We start from the raw sequence: 17,370 nt of genomic DNA on the forward strand, positions 1-17,370 counted from the left end.
AAATTGTAATGTAATTACACTTGTTACATTACATTTATACATTAAATTTAGATCATACATCTGGAATTTTAGTTAAGAATGCACACATGAAACAACAGCTCTAAGATGAAACAGAAATGGATAAATGTTATTATGCACAAGATAAAAAGGCAAGCAAAAATATAAAATGTAGGCGCTTTCGCTTAGTGATGAAGTTCTCTCAGATTGTACCTTGCCTTAAATGTTGTTCTCCAATGTAGTATGATTCACCATGTCTGAGAAGTATCAAATTTAACAACCCATTTAAAAAATCTTGTTAAAATATAATGGAAAAAAAAGATATGGAAAAAGTATTAGTAAAGTCTCACTCTATCACTTTTGAATTGTGTGAACTTGAGCCTAAGGTCTCAAATGGGATTAACAATATCAAACTTGCAGGATTGTTCTGCAGAGTAAAAGAGGTAGCGTGAAAATGCCAAAGAAAATATTCAGATGATGGAAAGACAGTTTTCTGAATTACTCCTCTTTCTGAATAATTTCCTCAAAATTAATTTCTGGCATATGCTATAGTTTATTCCTAAAATCCTGGTACAAAAAAATCCCTCCATAGTAGATCCCAGCTTGTGTATGGAATCTGATGGCACTTGATATCATCAGGCTAACTGCCATTAAGACATGTGGGAGGGTGATTCAAATACAACTGGACAGAGTTAAAAAAAAAAAAAAAAAAAAGGAGTGAATTAGCCTTAGAGTGAGTGAGTATTAGGACAAAGACCCTGATGAAAAGGACACTAAGAGATAGCATTTTTCATATGCATTATGAACAACTGAAATAAATACTAGAGTTTTATTTGGCACATTTTTGGCATCATTTCTCTATACACTATCTCTATGGGTACAGGGCATGGCCCTATTAGAATACCACAAGATGTTTTCATAGCACTGGGATGAAACTCAAGTAGGTTTTGAGTGTGGGTGAGAAGGATGTTGTCAGCCAAGAAACAAAACGAAGAATTTACTTTCTGTGAACTCATCAAAAAGTTTAAAATAGATCACTGTTTATCTTTAATTCACACTCAATTATTTTTATTCATTTTATGTTTCTTATTTGGTGTAGTGTCACTTAAAATGGCATTACTACTTCTGATCACGATACTAGACAATACCAAGCAAACTAGATAAAATGCTAATATTCTACAATTAATACATTTTAAATTGTATTATTTTAATAAAATTAGTTATATTTACATCTGGTAATATGAGATGAATGAAGGTTTTTCACAGTATCATAAACTAACATTACTTGATTAACAACAATTTTTGTTAATATGAATTGAGCAGCAGTTAGGACTTAATATGTGCATATTTTCTATTGCTTATCAAGTATCTATGTTGCACTGTTTTATCAAGATCTTGACATTTAATACTCTATTAAAGAAATGCTAGTTTATTTTAATGTCTTTAGAGACGCCCTCAGAATTGTAACACCTTTTGAAAATTTAACAAAGATTTATTTACTCAAGAGTATGTAGTGATTAAAAAGAAGAATAACTAAACCTCAAACCTTAAATCTGATCTATAATAATTTGTTGAGGAAGAAAATCTGAAGGAAAGGAAGAGGCAGGGAAGCAAAGGAGAAAATGGTGTGCTCTGGTGTACCAGGGTCAGATGAAGCCTGGGAGTGCAGTGGAAGCAAGGTCACTCTTCTGGAACTGATTTAATCTAATCCTCCTTTCTATTGCATTTGAATATGTATATTTTAGTCAAGGAAGTTTGACTCAGAATTTGTTATAACTGGAACAGTATCTATAATAACTGAATATTGCCAACAAATCATTAGTGTTGCAGATATGGCTCTGGAGATCATAGGTAGAAGCCCTCAACCTCCTAGAAATATGTTCACATATGTTAACAGAGTAAGTACTTAAACTTTTTGATCGTCAAAGCTTTCTGTTTTGACTTAAAATTGTGACTCCAATTGAATATTCTCTGCGTCAGTGTTGGAAGATGCTAAATTTTATAAAAACACATCATGGCAATATAAGGCAGGTAAAAGCAGGTATTAAAAAAAAAAAAGCCCAGTGGAATTCAGTACATAGATGGTCAATGAATGTTTCAAAGTGAAAAATTTACCTGTATAGGAGAATCTGAAGTTTCTCAACAACAATTTTGTACTTGTAAAATTATTTCATACTAATAGTTCTGATCAATGAAACAAATTCCTATTTCTTGTAAAATCATAAATACTATTTCACATATATGTGTTTCCATCAGTTTTAACATATAGGATATCCATCAGGTATGAAATCTGATTTTACCCTACTTATCTAGATAGTAAGCTAGATTTGAACAGTTTCATGTATGCTGGCAAAAGACAGGAGACTTCTAAGAGATAAAGATTTTACTACTTATGGCACAGAGGTCAGCATGAACATGAGCATCTTTGCATTTATCTCTCTTTTCCTTATGAAAAGAGACATGATGTAACATGATTTGGCCCAGATAAATGCTACATGCACAGTGGATATCTGTCACAGCTCGGGGACACTGAGCTTGGGGAATCTATGCCTTTCTATTAAGCAGTAAGCAAGCCCACTCCTGGTTAGGGGATGGCAGGTGGAGGGAGTTAATAACATATTTCATAAGGGTGGCAGCTGCATGGACAACTTTGAGGAGACCTAAGCCAAAGAACAGTCATCCAGCTCTACCAGTTCACAAGAGCCAATTATGTACTTCTTGTGCCAAACCCACATGCAGTGAAGTCACGTCAGTTGTTGGAAATCAGCCACGGTAAGAGTATTTACACCAGGGAAACCAGCAAACATTAAATATCAGGGCTTTATTTTCCTCTCCAGAGAAAGTTGTTAAACATTTACTTGCATATCACTCTACCCCGTCTCTGTTGTTGATATTTTTTGGACAATAGTTTAAGGGAGCATATAATATACATAACAGGTACCTATTCTAACCAATTATCAAAAGATGTATGTGTGTGTGTATGTGTGTGTGTGTGAGAGAGAGACGGAACCTGAGCACAGAAGAAAGAAAGAAAGGGAAGTTCCAGTTGAAAACAGCCTAACGGTTGACATAAAACCTCGCATCTCAGAGAGACTTCAGGGATATTCTATATATTGAAGCAAAAGAACAAAGGCTCTGCAATTGGATGGAATGTTTACCAAAAAAGCAACAAACTGTTATGGAAGTTGAGAAAAAGAAAAATGTTCTCTTCAAAACATATGTTATAGAAATGAAACTTAGACCAAATGAGAAAAAGGGAGGAAACTTACAACTCTGTAGATTTCATAGGTTTAAAGTAGTCACTAAAACGTAGAGAGAGACTCTTAGCCTTCCTTAACCCTTGAGGACACATTTGGAAGAGTCCCTAACACTGAAAACTGAATGTAAAAACTCGTAATATTCTTTCTGATAAAGGATATAGGTGCAATAAAAATGTTAAGAAAAAAGTCAGCATTAATCAACAATATATTCTGAAGGGCTAAGAATATCATTTAGACGTTGTCTTTCCATTAGTCTCAACAATCTATCACTTGGGTAACCCTACTTCATCTTCTTAGCAAGCTTTTAGCATCTATACTTTATTGACTACACCCCACAATCACCATTTACATTTCATATTGGATTATCTTAAGAAAACCATTCAGGTTTCTTCAGATGGTACATCAGAATGCACTGAATCTAAGTGAGTTTTATTTTATTTCTCAGTCGATCAGACTGCTAACATTTTTGGAATTCGAGAAAGACTTACAAAAAACTTGAAAACCTGAAAACCTTGAACTCTACAAAGAAAATGTGATTTAGTAGTGTGTCGTATCAGGAACAGAATTGTACTAGGAACTCAGCTCTCTCAGAAGAAAAGCCAGCCCTCTTTCTTTTCAATACATTTCTTTGAAGACCAGCTTGAATTTCTGAGGTCCTGGGGCTGTGAGCACGTGGACAGCAGCTTGCTGGTTTCTATTTTTAAAATCAATATTATCTCAATTTATGAACAGTTTAAGAAAATAAATTTCCAAGTGTGACCTGATTCACTTTCTTGGAAGAATTTGCATTCTTGTAAATTCTACAGTGAGTCACTAAGGGCAAGAAAACTGACATATGTTGGTCTTAGTTTTGAAATAAGGAGGGGGACTCCGAAGCAAATCCCAGTTCTTTAGACTGCATTAATAAATGTAAACAGGATGTTTCAGCACAGAAAGCATAAAGCTGCCTGATATATGCAAGGCATATCTTTAATGATGTTTAAAAAGGAGCTAAACATCTCCCTGGGAATTCTTAAAACATTTATCTTTTAGGCAGTAATTTAGCTTCTCAAGTCTTTGTTATTTAACAAGCTGGAGAAAATAGGTCAGCTAATGTTATATTAATCAGTAAATTAATATTTTAATTTGATTTTCTTTCTAGTTAAAATGCTTGCAGCTTTTCCCCTTTTTTTCTTACTTTGGCACTGATGTTAAGTGGTATCATTATCATATTGTACCTTGGGGTTGTGAGATAACAGGGTCCAGTGATAGCTCTATTCTTAGAAGAGTGGGAGGTTTATCGTGCCACTTACACATTTAAATGACACTCCATGGCTGCTGTGCAACAAAGTGTCTTAGAGCTGAGTCACAGAATTCTCCAAATTGTGCTTTTCAATTCATACTCAAAAACTGTACCTTCCAAATCTAACTAGAAAATAAGTTTTTGCTTAGTAGAAATCCTATCTTTAGTCTAGGAAAAAAAATCTTACTCAGAATATCTGAATAATATAAATGTGGGTTTCAGATTCTAGTTTCTTGTATTAACTGACAATTCAACAATATTTAGATTCAAAGGATTTGATGGCATACTCTTTGCAAGTGAGTAAAAGTCTACTAACATTTTACAGTAGACATTTAACATTGGCTAGGTATTTTTATTTTCAATTTCTCAAAAAAAAAAAACCTCTGTCTTTGCTTAGTATATACTGACGAACTAAAACATGCTAGGAGCTGCATAATTTTGTATGACATTATATCTGTGGTGATATTAATTTTCTTTTCATAGCAGTTACCATGGAATTTTATGTATTCCAAAGAACCCAAATTCGGACTGATTAAGGGAGAGATTAGCCATGCTGCCTCAGAAGAGGTTAGCTGAGGCTAGTGATAGAGAATGTTCCTGAAGCATTTATGTTAGTTCACTGTACTTTTTCTTTTTTTAATTAATTAATTTTATTTTTGGCTGCATTGGGTCTTTGTCGCTGTGCACGGGCTTTCTCTAGTTGCAGTGAGCGGGGGCTACTCTTCGTTGCAGTGTGTGGGCTTCTCATTGCAGTGGCTTCTCTTGTTGTGGAACATGGGCTCTAGGCACGTGGGCTTCAGTAGTTGTGGCACACGGGCTCAGTAGTTGTGGCATACAGGCTCTGTAGTTGTGGCTCGCGGGTTCTAGAGCGCAGGCTCAGTAGTTGTGGCGCACGGGATTAGGTGCTCCGCAGCATGTGGGATCTTTCCGGACCAAGGCTCGAACACATGTCCCCTGCTTTGGCAGATGGATTCTTAACCACTGTGCCACCAGGGAAGCCCTCACTGTACTCTTTAGTCCTTCTTAATGAAAGGTACGATACTCACCCAGTGTTTTGCTGCCTTGCTGAAATTCAGCTGGAGTTTGGCAGAAAGAATGCTAAACTAATTTACTGGTATTGAAAAATACATATATACTAGAAAACATATTAAAGTAGTACAATAAAATTTCACAATTTTATTGTATCTAAGAGGTATAGCAAAATCTATCAACAGGAAGCTTGCCTAAGATTGATCTATTTCCATCTTATGGTACCTTTTCATTGACCTATAAAATTTTGAGTCCTAGATGTGTAGATGCACAAAGTTGTTTACATAAACTATAACATAATCTAATTGTAGGAAACTCTACTCCAGTTAGAAAACTATATGTTTAATTAGCTTAAATTAGTGCCAAATGCATTATTCCCACTTTGTCCATTTCTGTTCCATGGTCCTCTGGTCTACCAGGGAGAAAAATTCCAATCACTTTGCTAATGTGGACAAAGCCATATGTAATTCTCAGAGAAATATTCAACTTTATAATCTAAAGTGAAGTATACTCACTTATCTTACATAAATCTGTTACACAGAGTCATAATATTTTTAACATTATTACTCTTGCTGTCTATACTATTGTTATAGACAATATTAGAAATTATAAGAACAGCATGTTAACTATGCAGAATTCATGAGATCAGTTATTTTGCTCACTCTGGTTAAGTCTTTCACTTGCATTTGATAGGGAAGTTTTCAATGACAAGAGAAAGTAACTTTATGTATAGGAAATCAAAGATTGGTACTTTAAAAAAGCACAGAAATATAAATTCATGTACAATGACCAAAATAATAAGTAGCTCATAGAAAAGATAAAGAAACTAATTTGTATCTATGAGCCATGAATTACAAGCCACATCCTCTTCTAGACACTTATGTATAAAAAATAAATATACCTTACATTTATTGAATGCTTATATGTGAGCTACTGTCCAAGTGTTTTATGTATTAGCTTATTTAATCCTCACAATCCTATGGATGAAGTTTCTATTCATTATCCCCATTATATAAATGAGTAAATCAAAGGCAAGAGGTTAAACAACCTGTCTAAAGTCTAAACAAGTGTAAGGTGTAAGTGTAAGACTAGATCAAAGTTCTTATTCTTGGTCAATACTCTTAAGCACTAGACTTTCACTCAACCGGTTTTCTTACTTCTTTTTTTTTTTTTTTGCGGTACGCGGCCTCTCACTGTTGTGGTCTCTCCCGTTGCAGAGCACAGGCTCAGGACGCACAGGCTCAGCGGCCATGGCTCACGGGCCCAGCCGCTCCACGGCATGTGGGATCTTCCCGGACCAGGGCACGAACCCGTGTCCCCTGCATCGGCAGGCGGACTCTCAACCACTGCGCCACCAGGGAAGCCCTTTTTTTACTTCTTTTAAAAATAATATAACTAGTCAGGCAAATGGAGAAGAAAGAGAAGTTAAATTCATTTAAAAACCTGATAGCTCATTCCTAAATCTTTACAACTATCTTTCTCACAATTTTAAGACTATCTCTGCATCCAAATTCTTCCTCAGAAACAGAGTTTGATTGCCTAGTGTTGTGTGTCCACTACTGAATGATACATTCAAATGTGATGAAAGAATAGGTCGCGTGATCACTTGGACTGTCTCTTTGGGGGCTCTGCTGAGGCAGTATCTCTAAGAATTGAGTCTGCATGGGGAAAATTATTGAAATGTATTATTCCCAGAGGTTCAAAGGACTTTGGAGAGGTTCAAAAAAGAATTCATGGAAATGGTGACATGTTAAATGAGTGTTGGAGAATAAAGAGAATTTTACTAATCAGATAAGTAAAACCACAATGAAAGTCCTAAATGCACTCAGTGAGCTTAATCTCTAAGGGAAGACAATTATGCCTAAATTGTGCTATATACCATTAAAGAAAAGAGTGGAGTAAACAGGGAAATCTTACCTGGTTTTGGGCTTAGGGAAGATTTTCCTAAAGACGTAGCAGAGAAGAGTTTTACTTGTGGCAGACTAAAAACATGGATATAATACTAAGAGGAAAATATTTTAAAATGTATGTCTGAACCTTTGAAGCCAGATACAAGAACACATGATTCTAGAGAAAAAAGCAGTCACCGTCTTTGGTGGATTTCTAGGAAAACTTTTCCCACAGAAAGAGAGAGTGGGCAGAACGGTTTTGGCAGATGTTAGAACATAATAGAACAAAACAAAACAAAACAAAAACAGCCTCCCTAGAAAATTCTAACCACAAGTTTCTACTCAGCGTATTCAGAGATAGAATTCTGCCTACCTGTGAACCCCAATAAATATCTAGTGAAAACCTTAATTTAAAGTAGTCCTGGGTTGAGAATGGCCCTATTTTCCAAAAGAACTCAGCATAAATTCTCCCTGGAGAAACGTAATTCAAAATCAAGAGGCAAAGTTTACCTACAGTTAAAACTCCCAGGGCTTCCCTGGTGGCGCAGTGGTTGAGAGTCCGCCTGCCAATGCAGGGGACATGGGTTCGTGCCCCGGTCCGGGAAGATCCCACATGCTGTGGAGTGGCTGGGCCCGTGAGCCGTGGCCGCTGAGCCTGCGCTTCCGGAGCCTGTGCTCCACAACGGGAGAGGCCAAAACAGTGAGAGGCCCGCGTACCGCAAAAAAAAAAAAAAAAAAAAACTCCCAGAAACATGAGTTCACAATTTTTAAAAAAATCACAAAGCATATGGTCTCAAGCCACATAAGTGAGAATTTAGCAAACTCTTCAAACTACATGTTCAAGCCCACAAAGTATACAGACAATTGCAACATCAAATACAGAATGTAATGTAAATACCTTTTTACATATGAGTAAAGAAATAAAAGAAAGCATTGAAACTGTTAGGGAAGACAAGTGATTATCAAAAGTGAACCATCAGGTATTTAAAGAGATCCATTTATAACACTCCCAAATGAAATATATGATAACTGAAGTTAGAAACACAATGGATGGGTTAAGTAGGCTAGACACTGCTGAAGAAAAATTAAGTGGATTTGAGTAAATGCTTAGGATAGAACTTTAAACCAACAAGTACCATAGTCTTGGAAAACCATACTTTTAACCAACTGCTGGGCTTGAAAGAATTAAGGGAAATCTCCAAGGATAACTGAACAAAATCCTGAATTGAAACTATAACACAGAGCTTTGAGCAGATGTGAAAAGCAGGGCAGCTGATGAAAAGAGCCCATATTAGCCCTGCAATATGGAGAGTCAGTCTTGATGCAATTGCAATAAGAAAGAGATGAAGTGAGATGCCCACAAACCAGTGCTCTTGAAGAGAACCAGAGGGTTCCCATGTTGGCAGCATCCTTTTTGTTCCCGACAGAGGTAAACACAAATTCTGTCTGCAGGAAAAGATCTCCAGTTTAGGTCTTGAGAATTCCCAATGATTAAAATAAATAAATAAGAGTTCACATTAAAATATCAACAAACACACAAAAACATGAATGGTTGCCAGGGGTTAGAAGTAGGGAGGGATGGATAGGAGGAGTACAGAGGATTTTTAAAGCAGTGAAACTACTCTGTGTGATACTACAATGGTGATACATGTCATTATACATTTGTTCAAACCCATAGAAGGTATAAAGAGTGAACCCTAATGTAAGCTGTGGACTTTGAGTACTATGTGTCAGTGTAGTCAATCGTAACACCTGTACCACTTTGGAGGGGCATTTATGATGGAAGAGGCTATGCATGTGTGGGAGCAGGGGGTATAAGGGAAATCTGTCCCTTCCTCTTAATTTTGCTGTGAACCTGAAACTGCTCTAAAAATAATCTATTAAAAACAATTACCAAATACACAGTGAGGGAAGTAATAGTTATACCCCCAAAGATCTCTTGTGATGAAATTAACAAATGCAGAAAATAAAATGATGTCTAAAGAAAACCTCTAAAGAACTACACGATGGAGTCACAAAAATGAACAAGCAAAATGGCACTATATAAGATGATGTAGATTTGAAGATGAATGAATTCAAATTTGTAGGAAAGTATAATTTTTGTAGTAACTGAAAGGATGGGTTAAAGTGCAGATAAGACGAAGATGAACATCTTTTCACTTAGGTTACTTCCATACCTTGGCTATTGTGAATAATGCTGCAATGAACATGGGAGTATAGATATCTCTTTGAGATAACGGTTTCATTTCCTTTAGATATACACCCAGAAATGGGATGGCTGGATCATATGATAATTCGATTTTTAATTTTTCGAGAAACCTCTATACTGTTTTCCACAGAGTCTGTATCAATTTACATTTCCATCAAGAGTTTATAAGGATTCTCTTTACTCCACATCCTTACCAGCATTTGTTATCTCTTGTCTTTTTAATGATGGCCATTTCAACAGATGTGAGGTGATATACTTATTGTGGTTTTGATTTACATTTCAGTAACGATTATGATGCTGAGCATCTTTTCATGTACCTGTTGGCCATTTGAATGCCTGCCTTCTATGGAACAATGTCTATTCAGGTCCTTTGCCTATTTTTTTAAACTGGTTGTTTTTGTTATTGAATTGTATGAGTTCCTTGTACATTTTGGATATTAACCACTTACCAGATAAATAGGTTGCAAATATTTTTTTCCATTCTATAGGTTACCTTTTCGTTTTGTTGATGGTTTCCTTTGGTGAGCAGAGCTTTTTAGTTTGATGTAGTCCTACTTGTTTATTTTTGCTTCTGTTGTCTTTCCTTTTTGTGTCAAAAACTATTTCCTAGACCCATGTTAAGGAGCTCACCTCTATAAATGTATAATATTCACTCTTTGTTATATATCTCACAAAATAAGCTGAGGCATTAAAGGATAAATAAAAGTTGGCTATATGAAAACTGGGGAGAGACTTGAAAACACATATTTGCAGTAAATAAATCCAACAGTAATTGAATATTATAAACAGGCATGTTCTAAAATAACTCATATATTACATCATTTAAGCCTCTCAATAGCCCAAAGACCTAAGTAATGTTTTATCCCCCTTCCCAGATGAGGTAACAGAAGCAATGAAAGGTCAACTAATTTTCCTAGGGATGGAGCATTTAGATGGTACAACAAGAATGAGAACTCAAGTGGTCTGGTATGAGAGTCTGCTCTCTTTACCTGCAAGATATGTTACCTGTCAAAGGAGTGCTCAGTCTCTACGGCACCTGAGTATTCAACAGTGAAATTAGAGAATGCAGGGTGAAAGTGGGCCCTGCTGGCTGCCCAGACAGTTCTCCTCGGGATCCGCACAGAATATTGTCTCTGCAGCACAGATTTCTGGTCCTCGCCTAACTAACAAAAAGTTATGATGCATGAGTCAGCATGTTAATTTATTAACTACAAAAATATATAATTCTACTAATAATTGTGTTGTGGTCCAAGGTGTCTGCTTCACAATTTATGGTATCTTGGATGATACCATACCAATTGGTTGTTTGATAATCATAAAATCAGAGTGAATGCAGTTAGATATTATTGAGAGATATTTTATCCAAGATATGGACGAATACATGAAAATCTATTGACAGAAAATCAATCCATTCATTGCAGTCCTTTTAAAGTATCTAAGTGTTAACTTAGAATTTTTAACTTTAAGGTTAAGCATTTTCTGACACTCAAGTTGAAGTTAAATTCCCTGGCTATTCATTCTGTATCTCCAGGACACAGTTTAGGGCTTAGCATAAAGTAGGTGCTCCATAACTATCTGTTGAATCTACTCCCATGTTCTCCCTCTTTTTTCTTCCTATTTTTAGATTTCTAGATTCCATTCGGTCTTGTCTCCCCTTATACTGCTTTTTAATTGAGTAACACATCTCTTCTCCCAGTGGGAACCAAACACTGATGGTCAGTTGTAACCTTTTATATGTACATCAATTAAAATACTACTTTGCCTTCTAGACACTCTACCACCGTCACTTGTATAGATGTTGTGTCTACCGCCAGCTTTCCAAAATACATGTTAGTAATTTCTCTTTTAGGATAAATTCTTATCATCTACCAAGTGTTCATTCTTTTAAAGTTATGCCTTAAAATGCAGCCTATTCATTTGGTAGCCAGAGTCTTACGGCTCTTTAGAGAACCAAAGAGAAAACAGAAATGAGATTCATGAGCCAAGGAAAAAGTTTGAGAGGGTGGCCATGTGCAGTTGAAAATAAGAGGAAAGGAGGTCAATGTGAGGCCTGGATGGAGGCACTGAAGCAGAACTTTACATTCAAAATAGAAATGGGATTGAAGCAGAGAAGCAAACATTTCTACAAGTGTGAGGGCCTTGTTCTGGGCCTGGAGAGGACTTTAGAAGCATTGTTAATATAATGCCTGCTACCTAGTGAGCAGTCATAAATACTTGTCTAATGAATTAATGATTAAATAAGAATTGGAGGGTTGAACAGGAAAAAAAGTGCATCACAATCAGGCATAAACATTTAGAGGCATGAAGAATCAGAGAAAAATGATACAGCATTTGACTCAGAGAGAATGCCCAAATCAGCAAGAGTTGAAAAGTGTACTGCACATTATCTAGGATGAAATACAGTTCATTGACCAAATTCCCTTGTGGTTGGTAATGCGAGGTTACTTGATGTTACAGGTAACCTGACTGAAACATAAACGGGAACTGATTTTTCCAAGATCAACCACAGGTCAAGAGTTTAGTTTCATCTCCTGGGCTCCCAAACTTGTTCTTAGGCCAAAGGGACACTTGTTTCTAAATTCTACATTGACTTTTTGATCTGCATCAGGATATGCTCGGCAGGTCCTTGCACCCCGACGGTGAGAGAATGTATCCTTTACCGTGCTTGAATTCAAAGCAAAGTAAAATTTGAGTGGGGCAAAATAAAAAGGTCTTTCCAGCTGCACAGTGATGTGGGAGTCCCACATTCCAGAGAGCTGTATACCGAAGCTCAGTCAATAGCCAACTAGAAACATGGACAGAATTCTTTAAAATATCTGTTGTGCAAAGGTGTTAACCAGAAAGATAAAGGATCTATCTAAGTTTATGAACCCCGAGTAATCTAAAAAAAATCTATTTGGAAACTGTTTTGATATTATAATTTTTGTTCTCAAACAAAAGAAGTACTGTTGTGATTGCCATTAAAAAAATAATATTTATTAAAGTTGATACTAAAATCCCCAATTTCCTGACTTCTAGATCACCCTTGGAATAATATTAAAAAATATATCCTTGTAGCTTCATTTGTGGTCTATAAAAGTGTTTGACTCACTAAGGTTGAATGTCAGGTAATTTCATTTAATGTTCAGTTTTAAAAGAGAAATGAAGGAGAAAGATTTAGATGAAAAGTAGTGTGTGTGACCTTAGAAATGTATTTATAAGGTCTGACTGCAGCAGCCAAAAATAATAACCATTGAACCTAGTGAATAATTTAAGGCCAATGAGCTAACAGTGATCTTTGCAAAGGGATATTAATACGTAAATATTTTAGTCAGCTTTTTCACACCCAGCATAAAAATGCCTTGTATTTTATCGACAATCTCACTCTAGGTGAAATTTCTGAGAGATTCTGTGTTCTCACTGAAGTCTTTATATACACGTTCACACATTATAATTAAATGATTTTACTACCCAAATACATTCAAGAAAAAAGATTATATTTTCTAAAATATGCAGTGATGATTCCTAAGGCCATGTTTCATTTTACACATTGGGACAGTGCTATACAAGAATCTGGTTCCTCTATGTCGATCTATGTGCTGTGATAGTGTGATTCATTGAAGATTATGATCATTTGCTTTTTTAACCAACACTTAACCTTGAAAAATATTACTAACATTGACTCAAAGATATAAATATCTGTGAGTTTGCCAAAATGCATTTGTTATTCACATACCTATAATATATAGATAAATATTCATATACTTATATCCATATATAAACCAGTATGTGTTGTTAATCCCTTTCTGTTTCTTTGATGTTAATAAACCAAAGCAATGGCTCTCGTTTTCAGACAAATTATTTACTTTTGCCAATGTCTTTACTTGCTAGTTGTATTAAGGTAGGGCTATTTGTTAGAAATTTAAGATGAGTTTTGACACAACATGGAAAGTGAAAAGAAGTTGGAAAGGGCATTACTAGGTCTTAACCTAGAGGCTTAAATTCTGGCCCTGTTAGCCCACAAATTGAGCAAGTCACTTCATCTGTTTCAATTCATCTTTCTCACCTTATATGTGAAGATATGCCTGGCTAATTGATAAAGTCCCTCAAGTTGCAATCATGAATGAATAAACTGTGACAAAATCTGAGCCCCCCCCAATATTATAAGTAAATGGGACCTTGAAAAATAAAATCATATTTTAATGGCTGTTTAAAAACAACGTGGTGACTGTAAAAGTAATACTCTATAGGTCTCTCTTCTGCCATGTTTTTATATCCTTTTGTAGAGTATGGATCTTCATAGTCCATAAACTTGGATGTATATAAAATGCAGCTATCTTCATTTAAATCTATAATAAAATTTAAGACTATCCCAAGCCTAAATAGAGGAATTTGTAATTGATTTAGAATTTCACAGTCGAATGGGTTTCTCTATACCCATCTCAATTCTTCTTGGCTAAAATAGAGTCCAGGCACTAGTGCAAGGAAGCATCTGCTGAGTTGTTTTTATGCTCGAGCTCTAACCCAACTAGAATTGGTCAAGCTATTTGCATTACCTGTTTGGTGCCTTGGCATTAAGTCCTCAGAGATTATAACCTCTTTCATAGTCTTTCACACCTCCTCATGTCCACCAGCTCTCCCCCTTTTCCCCTTTGATGCCTGCCTCAGAGCCACAGAAATTTTTTTGAATATTCTATAAAGCTGTTTGTTGGTAGATGCAGGAAGGCAGGGAGTCTATTTAAACTCATCTGTGAAGAGGTACATTATCACCATGTCAATTCTATAGCTGCTGTATTGCATCTGGGTGTCCTCGGAACTCTGCAAGGCTTGTCATATCCCTATGCTTGCTCTGGCAGTCAAGACACACGTTTTCATTCTTTTTAGGACTCCCAAATATCCTAGGATTCCATTTTTCATCCAGTCTGAAAACTAGAGCCTGGAGGGGCGGGCAAGTTAGAAGTAACTTATCAAGGCCCTACTAGCGTCTAAGTTTTATTCTTCCCTTCAAGTAGCCCTTTCTCTTTCAACATGGGAACATTTACCTCTTTTCTCGGTTAGTTCAGCTTTCCATCTAACATACTTTCTATCTCTTTTTGGATCTTTCAGGTCTTAGCCTTTTGAAACTCAAAAAGACTAGGCTCATAAAATCAAAGTTTTTGCTCTCCAAGCTACAGTATCTTTCTTGAATTTCAAAGATTATTTTTGAATCCAAAATCAAATCATTTGACTTCTTACTTCTCCCTGGGTTTCTGTGTGCCTTCCATCTTTCCCTCTGGCAATGCACACTGCTTAGTCACTTGAGTCATCTGTGATAACCATCATCTCTATGTCATACTTGAGCAATTCAGAAAAAGCCACCATCTCTGGGTAGATGCAATAGAAACCATACAGTGGATTTGTCCTCTGGATACAATGCTTGGTAATTGGACAGTGATTATTAGTAGAGAAAAAGTTTCCCTTCCTTTGAGTCAGTGGAGCCCCATGAGAGGCTACACGGCCTGGACTGGGTATGTGGACTGGATTTCAGCCCACCCAGACCCCTGTACTGGATGTCCTTTTGTAGGGCCCTTTAGAGAGATCACAACTGTATTTTTAGGGACAAAGTGCAAGGGGGAAAGCGCTCCCAGAAATATTTCAGAAATGTATCCCACTGTCTATATTTGGTCAAAGCAAGGTAAACTTTTTACTGTAATCTAAGCAGTAGCCTAATGTGATTTGGAACATGCTTAAGAAAAGTAAACCATGTCATACAAAAAAATAAGGCTGTAATTCCTTTTAATGAATGGTCCCAGAAGGAGGGGAATTTATACAAATCCTACACTGTCAATTGCTTAAATCCATTAAATAATTGCAGTCAAATTTCACTGGGGGAAAAGAATATTATTTTCCTGTCCTCTTTTGTCATCTCCCATTGTTTAAGAATTCTTCTGGTCTCATTTGGTCACACCTCCCAAAACCCATCTGCCAATGCTCATTACATTAAAGAAAGAAAAAAACCTCTTTTCATTATTTTTTAGTGTATGTGTTAATATCTGGGATATGTACATCATTAAGAATGCATCTAATTATGATTAAGCAAGGAATTCTGAAGCCAGACACAAGCCATATTTACAACTCAGTATAAAGTTATGCGCCTCATAAATATATCACAAACTCTATCTTACCTTCCTAATGTACAGTTTTAAAAAATGAAACACGGGCTTCAGATATGCTCTTTGAGAGTGTGCTATTAGGACAAATACTTAAACCAATATACAGATCAAAATAATTCATATAGAATTTTCTTCTATTGATTATCAATCCATTTTATTTGAACAGTAGTGACTAAGATCAAAATCACTTTGCAAAAATGACTGTAAACCTGATAAAGAAGTAGCACCAGAGCACTGCCCTACTTTGAAAGTATATTTGAAAAGTGAAAGCAAATCAATAGTAATTATACAAGCCAAAATGTATTACCTTTTCTTATTAATACTGTAATTGTAAAACGTGTCATGCAACTAGGAAGAATTTTTTAAAGAACACAATAGTCGATTAACTAAATGTGTTCAAGGTATGCTATTCTACTAATTTTCAGAAGCCAACTTCAACCTTTTATAAGTGAGAGGAGGGTTGTAGAAATAAAGCGGAATACACAAAAATTAAAACACAAATGAGAAGTTTGAAAAATTACTTTGCAATTGTTCTACTAACTTTTTTCAATATTAGAAGTAATAAACTATGTATTTTAAACAGGACATCAATTATAGGATATAAGTAAAGGTCCATCAGCATGTGAATCTACTGAAGACATATTAAATAACTCAAGACAGTGGATTAGTATCATTTAACTTTCTTGAAAATTTCTAAACCATCTATTTCTACATCTGTACTAGCATTGATTGCAATCAGTCGAATCAGTAGTTTATGTTCATTTCCTTTCATCTGCTATTATTTTACACAGGGGAATATTTGCATTTGCATTGTATTCCTGACATAAGTAAAACCCATTTCAAAATTCATACCTGCTCTAATGTACTAGTAAATTTCATCACTTCCTCCAATAAGTCATCCTTTTCGTAGGAATGTTGACTATAAGAATATTGCTTTAACAGTAATCTAAGGATAATTATTTTAAAAATTAATATTTAACTAAGGGAATTAAAAATAAAACCTGGCAGTTAAAAGAATTGTACTGTTTCTTACTTAAATATTAATCTCTAGGTGGGGGAAAACACGAAATAGAGAAACTATAGATTAAGAAGTGCATTAAAGTATTCGTTAAAAAGCATTTAGTGAAACAACCAGAATTCCAAACATAAAACCACTCAATAATTCTAGTCTTACTGCCTGGCCTAATGTAATGTTGTGGACAGGACTGAGGTGATACAAAGGAAGCGTCTACACCACATGCTGAGCCAGAGGAAAGCATCCAGCCTTCACTTAGGACCTTCCAGAACATAGTAGATGTTTGCTGCTCTAATCAACTGTTTTATTATTTTCTTCTTAATTTATTGCTGTTATATTTAATGGAGGTATCATTTTCTTCTGTATGAAATATGACAGTAAACTGCTTTGTGGCTAACTGAAGCACCTCTATTGTTCTACGTTTCTGGAGCCAGAGTAGCTTTTCTTTTAATGTCAAGGTTCTTATCAGAAAGAGATCTAAAAGTTACTGCATTCTACGGAGAGAGCGTTATTCTTCATTGTGTGCATGTGTTAGTGAAAAGAAACAAAAATCTTATG

The sequence above is a fragment of the Monodon monoceros genome, unplaced genomic scaffold (assembly GCF_005190385.1).
Source record: "Monodon monoceros isolate NGI ecotype Baffin Bay Population unplaced genomic scaffold, NGI_Narwhal_1 Super_Scaffold_2, whole genome shotgun sequence".
In the NCBI taxonomy this organism is placed as follows: domain Eukaryota; kingdom Metazoa; phylum Chordata; class Mammalia; order Artiodactyla; family Monodontidae; genus Monodon; species Monodon monoceros.